A 17,926-nucleotide genomic window follows, 5' to 3' on the forward strand; every position below is an offset into this window, starting at 1 on the left:
TACCTCCACCCCGAGAGCAGAAACAAACAACTGCTCCACACCCTCCAAGCCCGTACCCACGACCAGCAATCCTTCCCACCCGTTACCCTCCTCTCTCTCCTTGCCCGGACCCATTACTAGCACTCCTCCCCTCCCGTTATCGCGCTCTCCCCTTAGCCTACGGTCAGCCAAAACGCTCGTTGCCCTTGCTGGACCGCGCCCCTCCCCCCCGCACACTCAACTCTGGTGAGCCATCGACGCTCCCAGCCAGTAGACCCCCGCCCCCACAGGAGACATACCCGCCTCCCAGAAGCATGATTCAACCACTAACTCTCTCTCCGTCAGACCGAAAACAGTTATGCAAAAGAAGAACAGGCATGAAGCTTCTACACAGGTATCCCCTAAACGAAGCTGCTCCAAGAAGAACAAGCAAGAGCAACTGGATCCCAACCACCACTGGGAGGAAAGAGCTCAGCAGCAGGTGGAAGGAGCTTCCGCCCGCCCCCCCCCCCCACCCCCGTCTCGAGCAGGGCACTCAGTCATAATCAATAATTATGCTAAGACAACAAAAGTCAATCAAGAAACAACCAAACAAACACAATCCAGCCAAGATGACGACGACGACGGTTTTCTCAAAGTCGTATCAAGGAACAATAAAAGTAAAGCAAGAGGACAACAAACTCCAAAGCCGCTAAAAGGAGCAGACCGATCTGACACGGTGTACCTCTATATCACCTAGTCTGTTCATTCCCGACAACAAATGATGAGGGACATTGGAAACTTCACCTCTGTGAACAATTCGAAAAAACATCACAAAAACTTTCCCCCCACCCCCAAAAACAGGGTGTAAAAGCACACCGGACCAAGATGACCCATGATTACTACACCAGTTTTACAGTGTCAGTACGGGGAAAGGACATAAAGCCCGATAATACTAGAATCATGGTCGTGCAAACACTAGCTCTTAGCATAATAAATTACTGTTCAAATGTTTGGGATTCAACCAACAAAACCCAAATGCAAAAAGTACAATAATTACAAAACTTTGCTGTAAGAGTTGCACTGGGGTAAATGATAGTAAATACATCACATTACACCACATATACAAAAAATTAAAAAATTTTTTTGGGTTTAAAAGTTCATCCAAGTGCGGTTATGATACAGTCTCTTTACCTACAAAATGCTACATTTACTTATCAAACCATGGTTAATCCCCACCAAACTGTAGGGATACAGTTGGCTTACAATCACGCCAGGTAAATTCCCTACTTGTAAAAAAAGATCAAATCAGAAACAGGACAAGACAGATGCAATTGAGGATTGAAATGTGGAAACTTGTAGATATAACTTAAAACCATTAACACTTTTGAAATTCAAAACAAACATACATCACTCCGCTATAACACATCAATTTAAAAACTAAATGTAAAATACATCTAACCATTTATCCTAATTGAAGCAAATTAATGAAATAGAATAAGTGTAAATTAAACTGACTATAAAATCAATAAATCTATATATAAATATAATATATTATATATATATTATATACATACACACCAACACTCCCCCTAACAAACCAATCACACACACACAACAACCACAACCACAACATCAAAATAATTCCTATATAAATATAATATAAAATATATAATAATATAAATATACTATAAATATATATAAATATAATAACACACACACACACACACACGCACACACGAACAAACATTCACACACACACACACATACACACACAAACACACATAGATATGTAACATATATATATAAATTTTATATATATATATAATATATATATATATATATATATATATATATTATGTACACACACACACACACAACACACACACACACACACACACACACACACACAGATATATTATAAAATATATATAAAATATATAATATATATATATACATATATACATATATACAATACATATATAATATATATATATATATATGAAATATATATATATTATGAGATAATAATTATATATAATATATATAAATATATATCATTTACAATATACATATATACATACCATATAATATATATATAATATATATATATATTATATATATAATAAACAGTATAAAAATAATATAATATATATATATATATATAGAATAATATATAAAATATATATATATATAATATATATAATATATCACAAAAAAAACACAAACACAGTAACATGCACATAATAGAATTAATAAAATACTGCCACAAATTGAAAGGAAAAACTCGCGACGTTTCGAACTTTTTAAAGAAAGATCCTCATCAGGCGTAAGCAATCCAAAAAGGAATAGTAGAAGTAAATTTTGACAAGAATATATAGATAAAAGATGACAGTAGGAACAAGGGCTGAATCAGGTCGCTGAAGGATTTTTAAGATCAATTAATCTAGGGAATGCTTTTCCCACTAAAAAAGGAGGTAAGATCATCCAACCCCTATTGGACAGCACTCAAGTTAAAATTAGGAGTCTTTTTGATGAAAAGAGATTCAAGCATCTTTCTTTTGTAAGCATTTGACGATTTGTGAATTAATTTTACGTTACTCCAACTTAGCATATGAATAAAACAAGCATTTGATTCCCTAGCGTACCTGACATCGCGTTTGTGTTCACTTATTTTTTTTCCAGCTCTCTACCCGTTGCACCTGTGTAGAACTTCGGACATTCATTGCAAGGAATAGCATAAATGCCTGAAGAAGTGCCAAAAGTAGCGCTGAATGCATTGTGGTTAACCAAAGATTTACGCAACGTGTTAGGATAAGTGAACACTTTATCGATGTCCATTTTTTTAAAAGTTCGAAACGTCACGAGTCTTTCCTTTCAATTTGTGGCAGTTTTTATTATATATATATATATATATATATATATATATATATATATATATATGTATATTAATATATATATATATATATATATATATATAAATATATATATATGTTTATATATATAATTTATGTATATATATATATATGTATTCAATATATTTATATATATAATATGTATTCATATACATATTTATATAATAAATATATATATATATAATATATAAATATATATATATTATATATGTGTGTGTATTTATATATACTATTCATATATAAATATATATACATACATATATAACATATATAATATAATATATAAATATATATATATAATATATATATAAATATAAAATACATATAAATATAAAAAATATATAAATATATATACAACACACATATAGATATGTATATATATATATATATAAAATATATAATATATATATATATAATAAAGTATATTATATAATATATATATATATTTATTCATATATGTATACATATATATATATATAATTATATATAATATATATATATATATATATATATATGTTTATAATAGGATAAATATATGATATAAAATATATATATATATATATATATATTATATATATATATATGTATGTATAAAATGTATATATGTATATATAGTCTAATGTATATATAATATATATATATATTATATATATATAGGATATATAATAAATATATATATATATATATATATATATATATAATAATAATATATAATATAGAGTTTATATGTAATATAAATATATATAATAAAATCTAAAAATATATTATAAATATACATATATATCCAAATATTATCATATATAAATATAAATATATCTAAATATCTCACCTCAACTCCACTAAATACTACTATCAAATCTATGCGGGGTGTAGTCGCTGTATGCGGGGTAGCGTTAGAGCAAGTGTTCTTAGTTGAGTCTATACATACTGTTCATTATTGAATTATATGGTAATCGCACTAATATTCTTTTAGTTAACATAATATACAATATTATATCAATCTCTTTAAGGTTACTATATAAAAATCATTCAACAATCATATATATGCGTCTGTGTATCTGAGTGTGTGGTGGCTTGTGTCGACCTGTGTGGTCCTATATGTCACGTGTGTGTGTGTTGCTGTCTAGTCGTAGTTTTCACGTGTGCGTGTGTACACATTTCTTGCTGCGCATGTCGTGTACAACTAGCTCACGGTTGTATGAAAAGGGCAAGGATGATGTGGTAGAGGGAGGTGTTTACAATACGAGTGATGCAGGGGTGTAACTGAGGAGCCTATCGTACGGCGTAGGCTGCGCGGGTCGGGTCTCGGGTAGGGCGTCTCTGCTCGTCTTCTCGTCTGTCGCTGACGTCTGTGCTCTTGGCTCGTCTGACTTGTATATTATCGTGGGTATGTGAGTGTGATGAGTAGATGTAAGGGGGTGTGATGAGAGAATTGGCATTGATTGTATTGGAGTAATTGGGTGGAGTGGAATAGGGGGGGACGGTAGGTGAGTAGGATGATGAGTATATACGGGTCGGGATATAGGGGAGGGTTAGTGTGGTATAGATGATAGTATATAGTTATAGGTGTCTGATAGATGTCAGTATATTATTATGTAAAGGTGTTTATGCGTGTGATTGATTAATGTTATTCTTAGTGTTGTATTACGATTGTATGATATATATATTATTATATTAACTATATATACAGTAATAATATAGTCATTATGTGCATAAGTTATAATATATAGATATATATAGCATTATATATGATATATATATATATATAATATATGGGGTAGGTATAATGATGAGTAGGTAGGTAGTAGTGCCGAGGGAGAAATTTGGGTGGCATACTCATCATAGACTCGAGCAGTATATATACTAGAATTCTAGACAATTTACTCTGAGTAATGTGCTTAGAAACCCATGGTGAACATGTGCATCTGCGCCGCACTATTCTAGCTTAGTTCAAATTATTCACTTATATCTAGTATATATATCGCGATGGATTTGTTATCGTGAGGCTTTTGCGAGCTAATAGTGGCCCGCTAAGGTTTACGCAGCGTGAGAGACCGGTATAGCAAGCACACTACATTACTGTTATTATAGACAGACCTTTACGTAACAACATACATCCAAGGGCATGGATTGCGGTGGAAAAGTGAGGTTGCATGTGTACGGTGGTGGAGATCGGTGTGAGTCATGAGTCACGAGAAGAGCGACAGGTGGGGCGTGGTGCAATTGGTGCGGGCGTGTGTGAGGCCTGCGAGCGTGTGTTATATCTTGTGCCGGTTATGTCAGTGGATGTAGTTCTGTTTATCATACATATTGTGGTAGTTAACGTATTATAAAGATTACAAGATGCTTCCTATTTTATATATATTATTGGTAGTAGGACATGTAAGTATGAGGTAGAGGGGATGAGTGTTGCATGTGGTGAGGGGTGGGGGGGGAGAGAGTATGGATAGGAGGGATGAGAAGGTGTGTTGGTATGTATGAGTTGGGGAGTGGATGATAGGTGTGGGTGAGGGTGGGGGGGAGGTGGGGGGGGGAGGGGGGGGGGGGGGGGTCGTGGGGGTGTGTGGGCGGAGGTTAGAGGGAGATATAGATAATGCGTGGTGGGATATGTAGTGTATATAAGAGGTGACGGGATGTGGGGTAGAGTGGATTAGTAGTGTGTATTGTTAGTGTTAATTTAGATCGGTGATTTACTAATTATATTGGAGCGGTGTTTGGTTATTATGTGAAGGGAGTGGGTAATATGACTGGGATTGTAGTCGGGGATAGGAGTATGAGTGTTTATTTAGTGGTGAGTTTCGTATGAATGTTTTTTATTATGTGATATAGAAGATAGAGATAGAGTATTGATCACAGCGTCTGCGGTGGTATGAGTATGATGATAGGGTGGTATTTATGTGGAGGGTTGATGGTTAGAGGATTATCTAGAGAGAGTATGCTGTGTGATACTGAGGTGTGTTGATTATTTTTACTATGTGAGTTACATTATATAAGTGTGTATGTAGTGCCGAGCTGCTGATACTAACAATGTTATAGTTGTGTAAGAGGTATATTATGAATTATTATACGAGTGTATATTGTATGATTTGAATGAAATTATTGTGGGAGGGGGGGGGGTTATGGGTTTGATATTAGATAGGGTAGGTGGAGGAGTAGATTCGGGAGTTTATTATGTTGTGAGGTATAGTATGCTTTTTGTTAGTTAGAATAGGGGTGAATATACAGATGTATATGAGACAGTATATAGTAAGAGTGTAGGGGGTTAACATCAGATGAGGAGATACGAGACGAGCTTGAGATTGAAGTGGGGCATCTAGCTAGTAAGGCTGGAGTGACTGTATGAGACGCGGACTAATATAGGATGATATAGTATGTTAGATGTATAGTGAGAGATATGATTTAGGAAGCGTACTATATGGGTGAGTGGTGATAGAATGGGGGGATTAGGGTGGTGGAGTGAGGGGGGGTATTTTTGGAGAGTGGTTATATACTAGAAGGTCATGGTAAGCTAACTGGGTAGCGTACGTGTCTGCATATTCCATATATTAAAATATAAACTCCATTGACCAGCACTACATTTTTTTTTTTTTTTATCAAAAGAGATTCTTACATGTTTTTTTTTCATACCAATTAGACGATTTGTGAATCAATTTAACGTAATTCCAATTAAGTTGATGACTGGCATTACGCATGTGAATAAAACAAGCATTCGATTCTCTAGCGTGCCAAACATCGCCTCTATGTTCTCTTTTTCTTTTTTTCTAGCTCTCTACCGGTTTCACCATTGTAAAACATCGGACATTCTTTACAAGGAATAGCATAAATGCCTGAAGAAGTACCAAGAATAGCGCTGGACGCTTTGTGTTTAACCAAAGATTTACGCAACGTGTTAAGTAAACACTATGTCGTTTTCCCATTTTTAAGTAATCGTCGCTTGTCATCGAGTGACTGATCGAACGGCACAACTAGTAAGTTATCGGACCTGTCCTTACTGTACTTGAGTTTTAAATTTAGTTTTTTTGGATCCACTTATGAATGGGGTTTGTTTAAAAAAAAAGGGGTAGCCAATATTTTAAAAAGATTTCATAATGAAGCCATTCCTATCAAAAACTCATATCACGATTTTATATCCGGGAAACATAGACAGGCTATAAATTTTTTAAATTTGAATAGATGATATGAAAATTTAAGAAAATTAGCATCATGGACGGGTTTACGGTAAAGTGAAACTTTAAACGACTATTGGGAAAATTTTATAAAATATGTCCCAAAAGGTACTTACCTATATTCTCCCTTACCCTAATCCCTCGACCGTTTTAAAATTCCCCCCCAAATAAAAATTTTTTCCCTTTTTTATTTTTGGGGATTTTTTTAATATATATATATAATATATATATAATAAAATATCTATTAAAATATCAATATATATATATACATAAAGCATACAACATACATAAAATAAATATATATATATATAAATATATATAAATATATATATATAAATAATTAAAAATATATATTTAAAATCTTATGGATTAAATAAATTAATATAATATATATAATAAATAAATATATATATAATAATATTATTATAAATATATTTATATATATACATAATAGAATTAAAAGAAATTTAACACACATATACACCCACACCCACAGACCATACAAAAATATGGGAGTATAAAGTTACATATTTATTTATACATCATAAATAAATATATATATATATATATATATATATATTATATTAAAATACATATATCTTTATATATCTATAACTATAAAATCTACTATCTATATATATATATATATATATATATAATTATATATATATTTATATATACATATACATATATATAAACATACATAATTTATACATATATATAATATAAATACAAAAATATATATATAATATAATAAAATATTATATATATAAAATATATACATAAACACACACATATATAAGTATATGGATTTGGATTTGAATAGTAATGTACATGTATTTATGAATGTGTATGTATTATGGTTGTTATGTATAAAGAGTTATATATATATATATAATAATAATTTTAATATAAATTATAGATCATATATGGGGTGTGTGTGTTGGCGCGCGCCGTGTGGTGTGGTGCAAACATCAAAAACACAACTAACACGCACACGCGCGCCCCACACACACACATTCCCCCACACAAATACGATAAGTGTGTTTTATGCATATATATATATAATATTATTATATATATATAATAATATATATATATAATATTATATATATAATAAAGAAATTATATATTTAGATATAATATATATATATATATATATATAAATATATATATATATTTAATATGTGTGGGTGTGTGTGTGTGTGTTGTGTGTGTGTGTAAAGTATGTATTATATATATGAAAATATAGTATAATATTATATATATAATATTTATAGTATCAAGATATTAAAAAAATAAGGGTTTTTTTAACACAAAACCCCACACACAATGTATATATATATATATATAAATATAAGTATATATATATATTATAGGAATATATTAACATATATAATATATAATAAAATATATATATATATATGGGGGGTTAAAAAAAGGGGATGTATTATATATATTAATATATATATAAATATATATTATATATATATATATATTATATGTATTTATTATGTATTATATATATATATAATATATTATAATAAATTATATTATATAATTAATTATAATTATGCCCTGTTGTATATATAATGTATATATGTATATATTAATACATATATACATATATATATATATATTAGCATATAGATAATATATATATTATGATAATATATATATATATAATATATCATCATCATCAGCCTGTATCAATCCCCAGCAGACTTAGGCCTCTCTCAATCCTTTTCCAGTCATTCCGAAGAGAGTCTTGTGACCTCTGATCCAGTGTTATTCCTGCGAATTTTGCTATTTCATCCCGCCATCTAGTCATTGGACCTTGCCCTTGGGTCGCTTTGTGTCCCGTGTACTACCCATTCTGTTGTTTTCTTTGTCCTCCTGTGGGGGGGGGGGGGGGGGGGGGGGGGGTTAGGCCTGTCCCTCCGATCTATGTGTCAAGCCCACTGTCCACTTTTTCTTTTGATGGTCTCGATAAGTCCTCTGACGTTTGTTTGCTGCCCTGATCCATGTGGCCCTTTTCGCTTTGTCTCTTAGGCTAACTCCTAGCAAAGGACTATCCATTCCTCTGTGGGCGCTGACTAATTTCCTCTCGAGTGTCCTGGTCGTAGGTCCATGTCTCTGACCAATATGTCATGACGGGGAGGATGCATTGGTCAAAAATCTTCTCTTTAGACATAGTGGCAGACTACTTCGAATATATTAACTATGTTACCGAAGCACTCCAACCTAGCCTGATTCGCCCGTTTTTTTTTATCTCGGCTTCGCAGATGTAATCGACTGGAATGAGTTGCCCTAGGTAATACATCTCGTTCACTGCTTCTATACCTCGCCTTGGTATTTGTATTTGCTTAACTGGGTTCGACTGTTGAACATTACTTTAAGTCTTTGTCAATGTTCATTTGTAAGGCCAATCTTCAGACTTTCCCTTATTTAAATCGCTTATTAATTGTGTGTAGGTTCACTGCTGACCTCCACCGAACAGAACAATGTCTCTGCAAATCTAGATTGCTTTTAATGTGTCATTCCCTATTTTATATCCCGCTCACCTTTCCAATCTAACGTCTTGAATACTCCTCTACGCAGGCGGTACATAGCTCGGTGAGATGTGTCGCCCTGCCTAACACCTTTTTTTTTATTGTATTTTATTGGTTTCTGCGTGGATTTTGACGTTGGTCTGGGGGGGGTCGCTGTACCATCTCTGATATATATCTCTAATAATCTGCAGTATATTTCCTCTACTCCTTGTTTCGAATTGCATCAGTACTGCAGATTTTTTAATCCTGTACCAGTCGAATGCCATAATCTACGAATGCCAATACATCAGGGGCATCCTATATTCGTTTGTTTTCTCCCTATTTGAGCTAGTGTGTGGATATGGGCTGTAGTTGAGAATCCACTGCGAACCCTGCCTGTTCCCTGGGTGTGTTTTGTGAATCTAATGTAACGGTGGTACGGGGCTGTGATGATTTTTGTGAACAGTTTTTTTTATTAGATTACTGAGAGAGGCTTATAGGTCGGTAATTCATTAAGTCTATTTGTGTCCCCAATTTTGTGTATTAAAATTATTAATGCGTTTTCCAGGCCGTCGGAATTTTACCGTCGCTAGACATCCTGTTATAAAGCGGGCCACTTTACAGCCGCAATCTCTCCTGCTCTTAATAAGATCTACACTATGGCCGTCCTTCTCCTGGTGGTTATTCCTCTTTTCATGCTATTAGTTCCCTATTTACTTCATCTACCGTGAGGTTTTAGGAACTTCTCCAATTGTGTGTTTGGCCTCGTATGTGTTGGTCGTTTTGAGTGGTATAGATTGCAATTGAAGTCTTCTATTACTTTGATAATTTCATTTTGATTGTATGTTCGCCTCACCGGTGGGTTTCTTTACTGCATACATTGGGTTTTTCCCTATGCCGAGCCTCCACTTTGTTGCCTTAAGGCTGGTGCCGCAAGCAGAGCTCGTTATTTATCGTATGTTAAATTGCGGTACCATCCTGCTTTCTTCTTCCTTGTTTATCGTCTTAGGCAGCTCTGTTGATTCTATCTTGTCCTCTGGTTGATGTTATTTTCATTTCCCTACGCTGTTTCATAACTTCTTTCGTCTCTACCGAAAGCTTACTGAATCTTCTTTTTCGTCTTTACCCCCTATTTCAAGTACAGCTTCCGTTAATATCTCACGGAATTGTCTTCATTTGGTCTATGTCAAGATCTTCCTTCGAAAGCTGAGTATTTGTTTCGGATGGTATACTGAATTCGTCGCCCTATTCTGATTGTTGGTTAGAAAAAAATAGCGAGAGGCTTTTGTATGAGCTTGATCGTTCCCTTCTTAGCTGTAACTTAACTCTACCTCCTGACCAGTCCTGTGGTCGCTACCAAATTTACTTTTAATGATAACGGTTTACTCCTTGTACGAATCACCCTATGGTGAAATGTAAAGTCAATTTCGTTTTTAAATGCCGGATGGGGATTTCCATGTTACAGTTTCCTCCCGGGTCTCTTTTCGGAGAATAATCATACTTTTTAAGGGATCGAGCTTCGGCGGAATTCTATCAACCCTTTGCCCCTCTCATTTCCTGTGCTATTCCATGTTTCTCAACCGGATATTTCACCATCTTTCCCTTATTCCTATCTTGGCATTAAAACCCCCCATAATCATGGGTAAAATGGGTTTTGCTCTATCGAGGTACTGCTTGCACATCTTCATAGATGCCTCTATCTCCTCATCACTAGGAACTGCTGGGTAGGAGCATAGCACTTGGAATTTTTTTAGGCTAATCGTGTTGTTTTAGTGATCAGTATTAAAGAAACCACTCTTTCGCTCACCACTATTGAAATCCTTAACATTCCTTTTCAAGTCGCGTGTGAACTAAGAACCTACTCCTGATTCTTGTTAGCTATCCAAGGGTTTACCTCGCCAGTATAATAGTGCCCATCATTTAGTAATTTCTGCTCTGCGCCTAGTCTCCAAACTTCAGAAAGTCCTACAGTATCCCATTTAATAAATGAAAAAAGTTTCCCAAAGCAGTGTCAGAAGATCAGATTCTTGTTCTCAGGGTCCTTACATTGTATGTCATAAGTTCATCATCTTTAGGCGGCCTGGGTCCTAACCGGAGATTCTTAGCGCCCTCTTGCTCCGGAGCGATTCCTGATCGCCGCCATGGACCAGGGGCTCCTTCGCTTCCGGGGGGGGAAAAATGAAGGCCATTGTCTTGACTGGGAAATCATATTTAAGAGGGTGTGGCTCTGGTACCCCCACCAGTCGGCCTAGTGCACGTGGGGGGAGTAGTTATAGTCTGGAGGTACCATTAATCTCCAATAACACTTTTGGAGATAGTCCGCATGTTATTAGGAGATCTTTGTATCCACCGATCCATATCTCACGACCTTCCGGTCTACTCATGTGAGAATGGGCATTTGTTTATAATACGTGCAGGGCCTACGCAACAATGCAGTTTGCATGTTTTAGCGCGCTTCCCGTGCCCGCCACTTATATTCGTTACTATATATAGATATGCAGAATGTACCAGCATAGACGCCTTTATATACAAAGAAGCAATAGCACATACTCCAAGCGTTTGTCTACGCCCGTATGCATTCATACAGCACCCATACACATCAGCGTCCACGCGTGCACCGCACATGCACGTGAATTATAATGCCCCATGCATTATAATTTGGATATTAAGTATATATACATATTCAATACATATATACACATATACATATATACACATAATACAGTAGACATATACACATATACACACACATACATATACATGTACATACATATATATAGATATCGTAGGCTGTGGTATACATATATCTGGCTACAATTCGGAAGGTAATTACTAGTTTACCTAAACCGCTTGAGGCGTCCCCCCTGGTGTGGCCTTGACCATTGGTGAGGCCATAACTTGTTGGTTTGGGCTTTTTCATTACGAATAATTTTCCAGACTGATATTACAGTGTGGTTGCATGATTAGATTTATGAACACTGAAAACAATAATAAATAGGATTTTTATAGTATAATGACTCACGACTAGGGAGTGGATTTTTACAGGCTATATTTTATTGGATGGTCGTTAACCCACCTTTGACCCTTTGCACTGGTGTTAACGGGTGGCACTATGGAGCGTTAAGCGAGATTTCAACTCATTTTGGTGTTAGTTTGCTTGGGATGGTATGATTTTATATTAGAAATATATTCAGACATCCTCCTGAGTGTTTTACCACTGCAATTATATTGCAAAACACATAATAGATGATAACTCGATGTTCCTCTTCGTTAAATATGTGGTACTTTTATGGCACCTCCTGCCTTTGAAGAGGCTAGCTCTCTTGGATATCTTTTCGTTTTGAATTTTTATCTACGACGACTGTGTAATTTCTTGTTCCTATTTTGGGGGAGGGGGGGGAGGGGGGGGAGGAGGGGAGGCGATCGTATATGCTCTCGTGGTGGGGGGGGGGGGGGGGGGGGGGGGGGGGGGGGACATCACAGATAGTTTCACCTTAGCTGTGCCGCCACGGAATCCCTGGATATACATAAATTTTACACTTAAGATCGTGAGACCAACACTGAAAACTTCTCTACTCGTATATAATTCTATATATATATATAAATATATATATATATAGAGTATATATATAATATATATATATATATGTATATATAAATGTTGTGTGTGTGGGTCCTCTGTGAATGTGTGTGGTGTGGCTTTTGTGTGCAATAGTATATATATAATATATATATATATAATATATATATATATAAAAATTATAGTATATATAGATATATATAAATATATATATATATAATGATATAGAGTTATTTATATAAATATATATAGTATATATGAATACATATATATATAATATACATATATGCCATGTATATATATATTATATATATATATTATAGTATAAATATAACATATACTTATAGATAAATATATATATATCTATTATAATTCAATATATATCTAAATAGTACTCATGTCTGTATAGATGTTATAGATAGTATATATATAGATATACGATATATATATATATACATATATATAAATATATACATATAAACACAACACACACACACACACAACACACACACCACACACACACACACACCCACATAACAATCATACACACCACACATACATATATACATATAAAAACATATATATATATATATGTACATATATACTATAGATATAAATATATATAGTACATATAAGTATAGAAATGAACATATATATAGTATATATATATATATATTATAGGAATATATATAGATATATACATATACTATATATATATCTTTAAATATATATATATAATTTAAAGTATAGATATAAGTAAATAAATTATAGTATAGTAAAATGATACATATATATATAATTATATATATAATATATATATATAGAAATATATCTATAGTATATACTTACATATTAATATATATATATATTATATTTTTATATATAGTAAATATAAATATATATATAAACAGAAATAAATTTATATATATATATATAAGTAATATATATATATATATATAAACAAAAAAAAATATAATAAAATATATATATATATATATAATATATATATATATATATATAAAAAAATATATACAAAAAAAAACATAATATTATAAAATAAAATAATATATATATATAATAAATATAAACAATAATATATATAAGATATAAAAATAATATATATATTAATATAATATAATATATATATAAAAAAAATGTTTTTTTATATATATATATAATATATATATTATAATAATATATATAATTATATATAAATATATAAAATTTTCCCAATACAAACCCCAAAAACCCACACCACGTAATATAATATATATATTAATATAATAGAAATATATATATATATATATACATGATAAAATAAAAAAAATATATATATATATTATATATATGTTATAAATAAATAATTTTATTAATATTATAAAATTATATATTAGTATATAAATATATATTTATATAATATATATATATATATGTAAAAAAAAATTAGAATAACAAACAAATCAAAAAAACAAAATATATATATATATATATATATAATAATTTATATTATAATAAAATAATATATAATATAGAATCTATGATATAATATATAATATAAAAAAACATAAACAAATATATAAAATATATAAATAATTATTATTAAATCAATTATTTTATTAAATTATATATATATATTATCAATAATAGTATATATAAAAAAAAATAAAAAAATATACATTTTTATAAATATTTAAAATATTTTATAGAAATATATAAAATATATAAAATTAATATATATTATTATAATATAAAATTTTTATATTTATGATATATTATAACTATTATATATAAGAATATAATTTTTGTTTTTTTTTGTTTTTTTTTGTTGTTTTAAATTATATATAATATAATTATAATATATCATATATATATATAAATATATATATTTTTATATAATAATAATATATATATATATAATATATATTATATATATATATATTATACATATATTATATATATATATATATAAATATATATATATATATAGTTATATATATATATATTTTATATATATAATATATATTATATATGATGAGTAAATATATATATATTATATATTATGATTATTATATATATATATATAGATATATATACATATATTATAATATTTACATTATATATATATAATATATTATATAGTATATCAATGGACAAATTATATATATAATGTGTGTGGGTATATAGATATATTATATATATATAATATATATTTGATAGGGGGGTAGGGGGTATATATATATATATATAGATATATATAATATAATTTTCGATATTATATATTAATAATAGATGTATTTTTTTGTTTATATGATGATAATATAATATATATATTTTATATATATATATATAGTATAGATATATAATACATATATTATGATATGTATACTTATAATGGATAGATATATATAAATATATATATATATATATATAGTATATATATAGATATATATATATATATATAGATAGATATTAGTAATATATAGATATATAGATATATATTATTATAATAATATATATATATAATATATATTATATATTTATATAGATTTGTATTGTATATTTATAAATATGTTATTTAGATCATAAAGATTTGAGAATATATATATATATATATAGTATATATATTTTAATATATATATATAATAATATATACTATATATATATATATATGAATAGATATATATATATATATATATATATAAATAATATATAGTATATATATTGATATTATATTATATATATATATAACTATATATAACATATATTATATATTATATATATTTATATAATTATAGTATATATTAGTATATATATTAATATATATACAATATAGATATTAGTGTAATTTTTTATAAATATATATATATAAGATTTATAAATATATAATATAAAATCTATATATATAACATATAGAATAATACAAAATATATAATAAAATATATTGTGTTTAATTATATGAACTATATCTATATATAATATTATATATATATATATAATATATAGATATTTATTTATATATATATATATATATAAATATAATATATATAAAATAAATATATATATATAATTTATAATTAGATATTTATATATATTATATATATTATATATATATATAAATATATATAATATACTAATATAAATAAAATATATATATTAATATATTATAATATATATTTAATAATATATATAAATATATAATATACATATTTATATAATCATATAATATAAATAATATATTATACTAATATATATACAATCTATATATAATATATTTTAATATATTAATATATAAATATATATATTATAATATATATTATTATTTTTAAATATTTATAAATATAATATAAATATATATAATATATAATTATATATATAATTTATAAATTATTAAAAACATATAAATTATATTATTTAATATATGTAATATTATATATATATATATATATAATAAATTAATTGAATATATATATGATTATATAATATATATAGTATATATTATATATATTACAATAGGGTATATCTATATATAATCTAATAAATAACTATCTATCTCTATATCATCAATCTATTATAAAAGCTATAATATATATCTATTTTATCCATATATATCACTGCAGATATATAATCGAATCTATCTTATATCTCTATTTCATAACTCAAATAACAATATCATCTCTGCTCATATCTCCTATACTTACATCTATCTCACGTCTTTCTCACCTCAACTCATCTCCTACTCAAAAATATCTATCCTATCTCACAAAACAATATAAACTAATCATCTAAAAAATAAACATCTATCAATCATCACTCCCTGACAATCTCTCTATCTATCGTTCTCTCTCTATCACACATCTCTAACCTCTCACTATCATGATATACTCTAAACTCCCATGTCTCAATATAACATCTCTACTCACAAACAAGAACACACACACACAAACATAAAACTATGTCACACTCTAACTCACACTCTATCTCACTATAACACTCACACAGTCACACACACTTATAACTCTCACTCACTCTACTCTCAATATCACTAACTCACACACTCTCTCACTCTCACCTCAAACAATCACTCTCTATCTCTATCTGTAAAACCATACTATAACTCACCGTGTCTCTATCTCTCTCTCAATATCATCTAAACTCACACTCTCTCTATCAATACATCTATAGGGGTATAGCATACCTCTATCTCCATATCACTACATAACTATCATTATATCCTATTATCTGCACACCACACATATACCTCATATACATCACTATATAAAACACTCTACAAACAATTTCACAACATACATTTCAATCATAACTCAATCTATCACTCTCACACACCCTATCTCTCACGATGTGTGTAGTGGTGTGTGTGAGAGTGAGAGTGAGTGTATGTGCGTGAGAGAGAGAGAGTGAGATCACAATATTATGGGATGTGCTCTCTTCTATAGACTCTAACAACTCTCACTCTCACTCTCCTGCGACAAACGCTCATCTACGACTACCTCTGTCTCCATCTGCCCATGTAACTCACTCACACTATACTCTAAACTATAAATCACTCTCTATAACACTATATATCTACATTTTTTTTGTTTGTGTGTGGTTTGTGTGTTTTTTTATCTCACCACACACACAATCATCACACTCTAACACAACACACTCTCACTCTCTCTCTCACCCCTGTGTAGCAACAACACACACCTCTATCACACTCGTATAACACTCTCTCACTAAATCACTCACTCTCATATCACCCTTTACCACTCTCAC

The sequence above is a fragment of the Penaeus japonicus genome, unplaced genomic scaffold (assembly GCF_977035675.1).
Source record: "Penaeus japonicus unplaced genomic scaffold, GWHDUDI00000001_assembly GWHDUDI00000008, whole genome shotgun sequence".
Classification (NCBI taxonomy): domain Eukaryota; kingdom Metazoa; phylum Arthropoda; class Malacostraca; order Decapoda; family Penaeidae; genus Penaeus; species Penaeus japonicus.